Source organism: Perognathus longimembris, chromosome 6 (genome assembly GCF_023159225.1).
Source record: "Perognathus longimembris pacificus isolate PPM17 chromosome 6, ASM2315922v1, whole genome shotgun sequence".
NCBI lineage: Eukaryota > Metazoa > Chordata > Mammalia > Rodentia > Heteromyidae > Perognathus > Perognathus longimembris.
In genome coordinates, this window is record NC_063166.1 from 9,107,256 (window position 1) to 9,120,667 (window position 13,412).

Consider the following 13,412-nt stretch of genomic DNA (forward strand, 5'->3'; position numbering starts at 1 on the left):
CGATGTCTATGTTCCAACGCTGCCTTTCACAAACACTCCACCCTCAACTCCGGTGTATTACCGAATGTATGCGTGCAGTCAAGATCTTTGCTAGGTTGGGTGCGTTCCTCTTAAGAATGTAAGGGGTGAAAATAAAAGCATAAGTGAGAGAGTTGCAACAATATAGGCACTCAATGGAGTTCTACAACACTATAACTATTAAGTATTTGGATCCTCATGGTAATTGGTAGGGTAGTCATACATAACATACTGTGTATATTATAATTATTATAATATATTATATAAAATATAACCATACTATAATATATAATAATATATTTACATTTATATAAATATAATGTATAACATAATTATAATATATAATACATTATTATTATAACATATTACATATTATGACATATAATAATATATCATAAGTACACTTTACAGATGAGAAACTATGGCATGCAAATGTTAAGTAACTTACCCAAGGTTACACAGACAGCAATGATCGTCATCTCAATGCAAACTGAATCCAGCTGGCTGTGGTACTCATGTATTTTCCTCCACTATTGTAGTTATACAACGATAGCTATATACTAAATATATTTGGTATAATGAGTCATTTACAACATTATAGGGCACTCTAGGGTCCTACAACTGTATAACCATTAAGTATTTGGGTCCTCAAGCAATCAAGGATGTAGATGAGTTAGGTAACTTGCCCAAGAAAAATGAAAGCCTAGAGCCACACAAAGGTCTGTGGCCCCAAACTAGAAACAAGCTAAGTGTCCGAGGATAAACAAAATGTGCCTAATTCATACCATCCAGCACAGTCAGTACCAAAAAGCAATAAACTATTGACCCATGCAATAGCATCAATGAATATCCAAAGCATCTTGTGGGGGGGGGGGGCGGGGGGCAGGGCTACACAAATTTCCTATCATAGGATTCCATTCACTTGAAATTCCAGCAAAGAAAACCCTCAGGAACTGACGGCGTGGTTGCTTTAGGCAAGGGTGCAGTGGGATTGTTGGGAGAGAGGCATCAGAGAGTTGAAAACTGAATGCTGCTTGAACAGATATATTTCATTAAGGAACATCAAAGAGTATACTTACAGTGGTTGAACTTTATGAAATGTTAATGAAACCTCAAAAAGCTGTTAGGAAATGACTAGCAATAACACTGTAGCCAATTCAACTTGGGGACAAAGGTTGGAGGAAGAGTCAAAAAGCCTAAGTTCTCAACACAGATCAAGTAGGGAGGATAACGCTGTTACAAAAATAGTATTTGAGCCGGACACTAGTGGCTCACACCTGTGATCCTAGCTACTTAGGAGGCTGAGATCTGAGGATCACGGTTCAAAGCCAGCCCCAGCAGGAAAGTCCATGAGAGTTATCTCTAATGAACCACCACAAAACTAGACATAGTGCTGTGGCTCAAGTGGTAGAGCACTAGCCTTGAGCACAGAGAGGCTCAGGGACAGAGCCCAGGCCCTGAGTTCAAGTTCTAGGACCAACCAAAAAAAAAATTTTAAATAGCATCAGGTTTGGAATTTAGCTTTGGAGATATTCATTGTGAAGCTGTTGAAGTCAGCTTTGGAATTGGATCCTTGCAGCCCTAAAAATCTTGAGTACATTATCTTACATGTGGTCGCTGAAGATCTGGCTATAACTCATCTTTCACTCATGGGACAGAAGTTGAATGGTTGATGCTATTGGCTGTATGAGTTTACCTGTGCCGTTTCAGCATATGGATTCTGAAGTGAGCTGAAGAATGATAGAAGGAACTAGAAGGATGAAGAAGGAACTAGAAAAGTCATGGATCTACTAGGTTAAAGGAAAGTCCAGAAGGATCTGTTGGGTTGTCTCTATAAATAAACCCCTGACTGGAAGTTATACAGGCCAAAAGGGCTTCTGTTTTGTTTCAGAAGTTCTTGTGGGTTGTTTTTTTTTTAAGCTTGCACTGGTTGTTTCAAGCAAATTTTATCCTGGTTTTTCCAAGAGGCATGGTGACTGTTATTTTCAGAATCCATTTATATGCTGCGTCATTCCTTGCACAGGAAGAGCGTGTCCCAGACAGCACAGAAAGGAGGCAGCTCCTCCAACCAACCAACCCTACCACGGAGGAATACAGTTAATAGGGGCCTGGGCCTGGATCTGACCCATGAGGAAAGTTATGGAGGAGAGCAAAGGCACCTCTCTGTGGCCCACAGGCAAAGAGCTCCAATGGCTGAAACAGAGAGAGAGAGAGAGAGAGAGAGAGAGAGAGAGAGAGAGAGAGAGAGAGAGAGAGAGAGAGAGAGAGAGAGATCATGAGAACTTTGGAAAGCATTGAGGAGAATAAGAAGAAGCCACCACTGGAAGTGGGGAATGCAGAGAGCTGCTGGTGTTGGGGAATGGGTGGCATCCCACAGTCACAAGCTAAGGCGATGTCCTGACAAGGATTCCAAGTGACCAGCTGTGGCCCCACAAGAGAAGGCTGGAGTCGGCTGTTGGCTCCACTGTCAGACGAAAGGAGGAACCCGTTCCATGTGCTTCGTGCCTCGGGTCTGTGTGGACTGTGGCCAAGCCTTCGATCAAACAGCCTCCATCAAGTGTGCTCCTCGGAAATGGATCCTACTTTCCTCCCAGAGACTGGGAGCCAAGAGTTCCAGGCTGACTGGGAGGATGGAGGATGCCATTGCACCATCATCCAATACCACTAAAGTTAGACAGAGCTCTAGGAACACAATTTGAGGACTGTCTCTGGCACCTGAATATACCCATCAAGCAGGAACCTTTATGGAAATTTAGCATTCCAAGTAGGTTTTTCCTAAAGTGCAGTGTTGGGGTTTGTTTGTTTTTTTTTTTTTGCACAAGACAATGACTGTAAATTATTTTTAAATTACTTAGCTCAAGAGAAAGGAGGAAAGTTGGCATCTGTGATTTTTTTGTGTGTGTGACTCATATGTAAATGTGGATTACTTCAGATTTATGCCCACTCTAATAATCTAAGAGTCACAGTATTCATTTGCTGCTTACAAATCTTTTTTTAACTTTTAAAATTTCATTGTAAAAGGTGATGTACAGAGGAGTAATGGTTACATGATTCACGTAATGAGTACATTTCCTTTTGAACAGCGTTACCCCCTCCCTCATTCTCTCCCAGTTTTTCTCCTCTCAACTTCTTACCTCCCCAAGTTGTAGAAGTCATTCCCAACATAGTGTCTAGTGGGTTTCACTGCTGAATTGGTTCACCCTTTGTCCCACCGTTTCTGTGCTTCCCTTTCCCCTCCCCAAATTAGATAAACTTATATACAAAACAAAGGGTACAGAAATCAAAAACAGTGGCAGAAGGGAATAAACCAGAGGGGAAAAAAGAAATGAAAAAAAAAATAACGCAAACAGACAGAAAACAAAACCAAACAGAACCTCTTGCTTCCATTTCTTAGAGTTCATTTTGATAAGCATCATTCTATATCACCCTGTACCAGAATCAATTCCAAGTGGATCAAGGACCTCAATGTAAGACCAGATACCCTGAAAATACTACAGGAAGCGACGGAGGAAGCACGAGGGCTCCTTGGCACAGGTCGAAACTTCCTAAGTAAAGATCCAGAACCACAACAAAACACAGAAAGGCTGGACAAATGCATCAAACTTTGCCATGTGTAGCAAAGGACCTAGCTAGCAAGATAAAACAAAAGTCCACAGAATGGGAGAAGATCTTTACTAGCTATGCATTCGACGAGGGCCTCATAGCTAAAATAGACTCAGTGCAGCTCACAAATCTTTAGTGGACTCCGGCCATGATGAAAGAAAACCCTCCTGTCTATAACACTGAGCCAGGTCACTGCTGGATACTCTTGCCAGTGGCCTGAGCTATGGGACAAATACCAAGCACACAGAGATTCAGACGTAGTTATTATCCATACACGCACCCCCCCATACATACAGTTTAATGGGAATTGTCTTTGTCTATGCTATTGTTGTTGTTCTTAGCCAGTGCTACCAGAATCTAACTAGATGTAGAAGGGCCCACACCGCCCAGAGAGCTTGGTTTGGCCTGGGGCCTGGAAAGCAATTCCAGTTTCCTCCTCATCATCTCAGCCTGAGCCTCCTATAAAGCAGCGGCTCACACATCTATCCTGGATACGATGGTTCATTTATTGTGTGTGTGCCCGATGGGCTTTGAAGCCTCTGAATTCTGTAATTAGGATCTTTTCCTTTAAGGGAACTTTACTGGTTACCCATATATCTTTTTATCCATATGGAGGAATGGGGCCTTATCTTAATATGTATTGATTTTCTTTTTTTACAGAGGATTTTATGAAGCCCATTTGGCTCGAAATTGGTCCTAATGTATCTGATGCGTGATAGGCTAACAGCTGACCTAAAAATGGAATTATCACCTTGCCAAAGTGTTCCACGATCTGTTAGTTCGTTATACGGGCTGGCTGCACCTTTAATAAATAGAGTGCTCCATTCGGGTCTCTGACCACTTTGGTGGAAAGATGTTCGCTTCTCATAAAATTCATCTTGTGTTATCATTGTTTTCCTGTGACACTCCAGACCCATCTTACGCTCTCCAAAGCACCCGTCTATCTTATAATTTACACTTAGGATCCAAAATGCTGCCCCAGATAAGTCGGTACTGCAGAAGGATCAGTGTGCTTGATGGCGGGCATTGCTCACAGTGCCACATCCTCTACTCAGTGCTCCACGTAAAGAGCAGTCAGGATATGTCGAACTCAGCTCTCTCTCCGGCGGTGAGATATTAGATGCCACTCATCAATTGTGCAAGGCAGTTTTATCAAGATTGCTAGCTTCCCTGACATTTGCACTCCTATAAACGAATCCATCGATGCTCGTTTACTACTGCTCTGGGTAAAATTACATATTTTTGTTAATTCTATTTTTAATGTAAGAAAGAATGTCATTCACATTTTCCCATTTCTCCATCGCAGCTTGTCTTTCCATTGGCAACCGAAAAAGAAAATGAACTTTCATATATTCCTTCTGAGACACAGGACCTATGCCAACATCCATCCTATCTCAGCCTTCTTTATGATGTGACTGTCTCTCCCCTGAGCCTGAATGCGAACTCATAACTGTTCTGACATAGTGGAAAAGGGGCTGCGTCACTTCCCATCTTAGTTGTTCACGCTTCTGCTTTATTTTTCTCTGTATCTCTCCCTCCCTCCCCCTCTCTGCCTCTCTCTCTTGCTCCTCCTCCCTCTTCCTTCTACCAACACACTATTACTGGAAGAAGCCATCACTAGGCCTTCAAGCTGCTCTGCTTAACTCTGGGGAAGGCCCCGTGAGAGGATGGTTGCTGGATAAAGAGCAGCCAAGGCCCCGGGCAATGGCTGCCATCAGTAGCCAAGCACGGGAGTGTGGCAGCTTTATACATATAATGTCCCCAGCTCCTAGTCTCCCAGCAGAGCTTCAGACATGCTGAGACAGAGACAAGCCTTGCAGACAAAAATCTTTTTTTTTTTTCGCATTGAACAAACAATTCAATCAAGCACCCTTTGTGGTTTTGGGGTGTTTAATTGGAGATAAGAGTCTCCTGGAGACTTTTTTGCCCAGGCTGGCTTCAAACTGTGATCCCCAGAGCTCAGCCTCCTGAGTAGCTAAGATTACAAGACGTGAGCCACTGGCTCCTGGCCGATTGTTGCATTTTGTTTTAAATCCATGGATAATATTTTAGCCAAAGTTGGACAGTAACTTCTATTCAGCGAACCCATAAACATTCATAAAGCAGCAACAGTGAGAAAGTCATCAGCCCTCAATCGAAGAAATCAGAAGAGGCTCCTGGCTGTAGGGGAAGGGTCCCATGGACATGGTGTTGAAGTTGCCTCCAACCACAAATGCAGGAGCTCTGGCAGGGAAGCTAAGCTGCTCTTCTGGCTGGCTCTAGGCCAGACAAATACACTCAAGATTCTTTACATTACCCACCCAATCAAAGGGAGATGTGCTGATGCTGGGAAAAGTGAAGATAAATTTTTTAAATAACTAAAATTTGGGATAAAATGCCTTTGTGTGTTTACGAGCAGAGGTAGCCATTTCTAAGTGATGTAATAGGGGGGAGGTGGAATCCATCTTTGGTCTAGTCCAGTCAAGGACATTTCACAAACTGAATAACGTGACCATTTGTGACAAATTCTAAACCCATTAACCAAAATTTTCTGCCTCTTGGAAAAGAGTAGCTGGAATTTCTGAGTCAGTAAAAGTGATGACTTGAAAGCTCTAGAGAGAAGCAATAAGTCAGAAATAAAACAAGTCTACGGGGCTGGGGATATAGCCTAGTGGCAAGAGTGCCTGCCTCGGATACACGAGGCCCTAGGTTCGATTCCCCAGCACCACATATACAGAAAACGGCCAGAAGCGGCGCTGGGGCTCAAGTGGCAGAGTGCTAGCCTTGAGCGGGAAGAAGCCAGGGACAGTGCTCAGGCCCTGAGTCCAAGGCCCAGGACTGGCCAAAAAAAAAAAAAAAACAAGTCTACGGAAATGCATATACATATATACATATACCCAAGTAGGGGCATATATAGAGACAAATATACCTACTGTGTGTGGATTTGGGCAGCTTGCCCAAGTAAACTTCAACATTCCAGTTTCTTATCTGTTTTCTCTTGATGAGAATTGCAGCCAACTGTATGATTGAAGGCAAGCCTTTTTTTTTCATTCAAATTTACACAGCTTCAGAGAAGACTTTTCACCAATTTTAAATCTGATATAAGGAAATGAGTTTGTTCTTAAGACTTGCAAAAGTGAATTGGAAGCAGGCTTTTCCAAGTCAAGGAAGAAAACGTCTTTCAAAAGCATTGAATTCAATTCAGTAGACTGCATGCCTTATGTATTATATACATATTAACTTAAAAAGCAGCATAATGCATCACAGATCTACGTTTAAGATTATTTACGCAGAAATCAAAAATTTAGGGGGAACAATCTCGTGACCTGGCTGGGCACGGTGACTGGTGCCTGTAATCTCAGCTGCTCAGGAAGTGGAGATTGGGAAGATCAAGGTTCAAGACTGGAGTAGGCAAAAAGTTCATGAGATTGCCATCTCAATCAATAAAATGCTAGGTATGGGAGTGCATGCCTATCACCCTAGTCATGAGGGAAACACGAATAGGCTGATTTCAGCAGTATAGGCTGGCCTAGGCAGAAAGGCTTAGACCATATCCAAATACTAACTAAAGCCAAAGAGGTTGGGGGTGCGTCTCAAGTGGCAGTGTACCTGCCCAGCAAGAGTAAGAACTGGGGGTTCTAGTACTGCTCTACCTCCCCACAAAAAATACAACATGGAACCAGACGTGACGCTGAAAGCAGAAGACAGAAAAGAAAAAAAAAACCTTAAACTTCACCAAAATTAAAATAGAAAATTAAATAAATGTCCCAATTTAATAAGTGGCCAAAATATTTAAAATTCATAAAAAGAATATATCCATAGCGGAGAAGCCCATCAATGAGGAAGATGAAACATCACCACAGAAACTAACAGTAAAAACAATAGTACTTACTAAGTGGTCAGAGTGCTTACTCAGTGGTAATAGTACTTACCAAGTGACCGTCTTCTCAATGCCCAGGCCAGGTGTTTGATGAAGATACAGCAGGTACAATTCTCAAATGCTGTTGGTAAGAACACCAAATGGTACACTCGCATGAGGAGAGTTGTGTGTGTTCGTATACGTTTAACCACATGAGTGTTACATAATCCAGCACACCTCGTCCTAGGTGCTAACCCTGAGTCCGGATGAAGACATGGCATGAGTAGGTAAGCCTCCAACAAAGGGGGAGAAGAATGGCTGGGTAAGTACCCCAGCGTTCTCACGCCTTGGGGGAGCCGTCACACTATGTCTGGCGCCTTGCAGAGGATCCTCAGGGGGACGGAGGCCTCATTTCTCACCTGGGAATGCTTCCATCATGGTTTCCCCTTCCTCCTCTGTTGTCTGGAGATTCTGTCTAAAATTCGCTCCTACAACAATCCCTATCTCTGTATCTGCCTGGAGTAGATGCAATCTCAGATGAGATTGTCTCACCTCTACAGGCGTCTTTTCACCAAGCCAACAAATACAGAATTATTTCGTTGAAGACAAACAGGTTTACTGAGGGAATACCACTGTGAGTGTGGGAAAATTGAACTTTGCCTTCTTAAGCCTTCGTTATGATACAGTCTGGAGCTAAGGGCGCACAGGCAGCCAGTGTCTTATATTTAAACCGAGAGGACAGGAGAGGTTTCTAGACGATGAGCCAGAGCTAGGAGAAGAGAACTCCAGGAGGAGTAGGAACTCTTCAACTATGCAATTTGGGAAACATTAATGTTTGGGAGAAGAAAACTCTTGGGAGGGGTGGGAGAAGAGCCAGAGACCAACTTTCAGACTTCTGAACTCCTCTTTTTGACACAAAATTAAGGAAGGTGAGTGACCATTTAACTGGTGATTTCTAAGGTGCACCCTTCCTAAATTAAGCAGCTCATCCTTAGTTTTATTAAATGCTTTCCAGACATCCCCAAAAGAGACACCCTAATTTAAGAGTGGATTACTCTGTTTCCAGATTTATCACTCTATCAGATCTCATTTCGGTTACTTTCCATGGCTGCAAACATTAACGTGCTAAATTGATCACCCTGAGAAATGTATAGCCATCTTTTCTTCTTTTAACCTGAATAAAGGGGATTCAGGAATTGCAACTATAATGCCGTGTCTGTTTCTAATGCTACTCCTTGTTAAAAGCCTGCTTAGTCTGAGCTTCTCTCTGTTCAGTTAATTAATGGAGAGATGAAGAGGAAGTGATTTTGACCATGAACATATCCCCTCACATTTCAAACAACAACAACAGTAAAGGAATATATGAAGGTTTTATGGATACCTTGCAATAAGCATAAGCTGTACATCCACTCACTCGGGGATCAGAAAGTGCAAAATCGTCTGATAAGAAGCCAAAACCTTATTGGTCACTGAAAGATATATAGATAAACAGGGTGCAGACGTAACCCGGAAGTGATTCCAGGCATGACAGAGAGACAGGTCCATCCCAGCAACAACAGCAGGCAATGAAAGCAAGCGAGTGCAAGGGAATGTGAAAGCTGGGCCCCTTGTGGAGGACATCGTTCTCTGACTTTGCCCTGTGGAGATGGGGGTGATGGTGCTTGTGGAGCCTGTGACCTGTGATTTGGATCTTGAAGGAGACTGACAGGGGGTGAGAAAGCATGGCCAACTTCAGGAACAGCATCAAGAGACGAATGCTTGAAAACGCAAGGCTTGCTGGGGGAGAGAAGGTGGGGGACTAGATCATGAAGGACCTCGGCATCTGAACTGGTCTGCCACATGTAAATCAGTAGCAGATATAGAAGACAGAGCAAGACCCTAGGAGGCCATTGCTTCTGGTAGCAGAGAGGGACTTAGATGCTGAACTATAGCCACAAGTAGTGAGGGGTGCGTTGATGGGAAAGAGACAGGAGATTCTTTGGCGGCAGGGTCATGGAGCCCTGGAAACAGTTTGAAGGTAACCACACAAAGAGAGAGGAAGGAGGAGGAGTAACTTGGAAATCACGCCTAGCTGATTGGGTCTACCATGATATTATCCCAACATGTACAGTCAAAAAGTATTGCGCTGGAGGGTGCCATTTAGAAAGGCCCGGTGGCCTGAGAGACACAAAAGCTGGGTCTGCGGGAGGCTGAGGAGTCCGTGGGAGGGGAGGAAGCAGAAATAGATTAGGACAGGGATTGGTTGCTAAACACCTCCATTGGGGATGGGCCAAATACGGTTTGTATGTGGGAGTGAATAATGTGTCAGATAAAGCATGCTGTTATATAAGCCACTTGGGGGAGTCTGGGGGAGAGGTATTTTGGAACTATTTTTAACTCCACCCATTCCCTTGCTTCATTGAGATGTTGGTGAAACATTCTGGTTGTTTATGAGGAGGCCGTGTATAAATACACAAGCAGTCATATTTTCCATTCAAAACTGGAGCCTTCCCTCTGGGTTCCGGTACTGTCATTTGGTTCCTGTGCTGCATGCACTCTGTAATTGTATGTGGCTGGACACCAGCTTCCAGCCCTAAAGGACTTTGATGTTGCTGCTGGGGGGTGGGGGGAAGACGGCAGGAGGCCTGCAGGAAGAGACTCAAATTGAGAGAGAAATGGGGCCTCTGCCTTGGCAGAGAGGTAAGAAAGACAGACAGATGAAGACAGAGACACAGAGAGAAACAGAGACACGGGGGGGGGGGAAGCATGAGCCCTTTGGATGGTGAAAAATCTTAACTCCACCACTGATAGGACAAAGGTATCTATACAAGCTTATCAACCCCAACTATCCCAGAAACTCAAGCGCTGGTAAAAAATAAAATTAAATTTAAAAAAATTTATGAATCCCCCCTCTGCTCTATGTGGAGAGATGGTTATGTTAATGAAATTATGCTTTAAATTAGCCCAACATATTCTCAAAAGAAAATTCTTTGTGGAAATTATAGATTACAGATTTTGTGGTACCCTGGCTCTGCAATTTAACAGCATGTTATTATTTAGCATTTAATGAGTACCAGAAATTTCTCTGTGTAGCCTCTGCTTGGTTAAGAAACAATGAAATTAATGCTCCTCTTTAGGCTGAGTGGTTGGTATTAAGGGGGTTTTCCTCTGGGTGCTAGCCACCCAGAAGAATGATAAATGGGTTACTCAGCTGAGAAGGGGATTTCTAATATCTTTTGCAGGAAACAGGGGCTATGGCTTCTACATGATCCAATTCCTTCCACAAAATCCTAAGGACACTCAAGAAGTGAGCCGTGTGAATTAATATTTAATATTAATACACACTATGGGAAGTTCGATCCTATTATTCTAAAATGGAGAGTATAGATATTTATATTTTTAAACAAACTTTATTGAGGTAGAATTAAAAAACCAAAGCCCCATGCAGTGGGTGGTGTGCTAGCCAATACCTCTATAAAGGAAGGATGCAGATCAATTGATTTATATTGCTATTTATTAAAAACCAGGGAATTCTGATGACTGGTCTTGCTTCTTGGAGGAAGTTATTAGCAGAAGACCCCAGTATAGCATTAGTGAAGCATCTAACTTGTGTCTTAATGTTTGTATCTAACTGAGAATAAGAAAAGAGTATAAGTCACATGACCAGGGTAGGTTTGTTGTTTTTAACAATTACAAATACTCCCACAAAGCCATAGATCAGATAAGGAAGGGGGAAGCTTACTGCAAGTAGGCAATTTTATGTATACATTCTATATCAAAATTACCAGCCAATAAACCTTTTAGTGGTCCCTTTCAGATATTTTACAGTTGTGGCACCAAGGAGATAGTTGAAAACTAGTACCAGAGGCGAACATCAACTTTTCTCCAAAATCAAAACAGCAACAGTAAAATACGAGCAAACAAAACCTAACTGACTTGCCTATAGACTAATTCGTTTCAGACACAGCTTAATTTCTCTCAGATCTGGGGCTCACAAAGCCTGGCTAATTTGGTGCAATTATCTGTTATTTGGACCGCGGCAGTCTCTCAGACAATGGGAATGTGCCTGAATCCACACATCCAAACGAGGTAAGGTATAACTAATAATGCCGCATATAATTGCAGTGGTGAGAAAGACACTGTAACTTGGAGATTTCATCACGAAGCCCAGTTGGTGCCCATTACGGTCATCTGTTGGAGATTTGAGGAAAGCTATCAGGCATGGCCATGGAAGGACTAAAGTTGCTTATACTGGGAACAGAGATGGATTGGCACTGGGGACCACAAAAAAAGCTGTACTGAGTTTGCAATCTCAGTCAGTCATCTATACCTATGTAATGCCATGGTTCCTATTCTTTAACAGGTGTTTAGAACCAAAAAATATCAAAAACCAAAGGTCAGAACTGCAAGAATTCCAATCCGGGGGTATGAATCTTGCCTAGTCACTAGATAGCTACTGCCATTTTGACACACATCCCCCCGTGTAACTGCTATGATCACTCAATGAGATCACTACCTCCCATTTATAGAATTACACGTTGCCTGCCTGAGGTCGCGCTCTTAGGAATTACAGTGTCTGGCTTTGAATCTATACTTCCTCCTCCTCTGTACACTAGATCACACGACCCAGAACATTTCTACATCCCAGCCCATTAGTTCACCTCCCCTCTATCTATACCAGTCCTCCATGCCAGAGGCCACGAGCATCTTAAAGCAGCCTAGAATCCATCTCTACTGGGTTTGCCTCCTTAGAGGTGAACCAAAGACCCTTCCTCAGGCCCTGTTTCTCTGGCTTTCACCTTTGTGTTTTCCTTCTTTACCACCTTTCAGGAGGAAGCGTCTGGGAAACAAGTAGCCTGGTTTGCCTGCCTCCACTCCTAATGTCCCAAGTAGATCTCCGCCTCCAACCATTTCACTTCTGATCTCACGCCGCCTCAGAATCCACTGTCTGGATCGTTAATGCCTTCCTCTTGCTCACGTGCACATTCTGGAGGCTGCATCCTTGTTACTGCCCAACACTGCTGAACATTTTCTTCTCCTCCTAAGGTTCTAGGCTGTTGGCCTTCAGGATGCATTTCTTCCTTTTGTCCCTCCAACCTCTCTGCTCTCTCCATCCTTCTCCACAGTCCCTCCCCTCTCCAGCCCATCAGCGTCAGTATTTCCATTCCCCTGAACAGTTTGGCCAGTGGTAGGGAAGAAAAAAAATTCAATGACTTCCAAATTCATCTTGTCAACCATGGATTTTCTTTTAGGACCCTTCTGGTCACCTGTTGAATTTCCATGGCATTTGAAATTACACATCTCCAACTCCACATCTCTTCTTCTGCCCTATTTGAATCTATTTTACCTGTGTAGGTGAATACCTTCACTTGGTTATTCCATCCTGACGCACCTCTTCCTTTTCAAGTGACACTTATTTAATGCATACCTGGTTCTCTCCTTCTCTGCTCCATCTCTGTTTTTGCTACACCTGTTTATACCCCATTCTGTTTTAAAATTATGGTATAAAAATCACCCACAGTACACCCTTTCAAGTGTATAGATGGTTCTATGGGTTTTGACAAATGCACATAGCTATGTTATGTAACCACAACCACAAGCAAAATATACAACGGTTCATCATTCCTTCTCCCAACTCTCGTATGCTTCTGTGCAGCCAATTTCTTCCCCTACTCCGTCTTTGGAAACCACTGCTGTGCTTTCTAACCCTATGATTTCCCTTTTCTTCCCTCTTTTTTTCTAAGATGTCATATAAATGGAAATAGAACATGTGTAGCTGTTGAGTCTGGCATCTTTCACACAACATAATATAGTTGAAATTTAACCACGATGCAGGCATCTGTAGCTCATCCTTTTTTATTATACGGATGTACCACTTTGTTTATCTATTCTCCAGTTGAAGAGCGCTTTACTATGTTCCTTGTTTTTGACAATTGTGAATAAAGCCACTATAAACACCCATATTTACATTTCT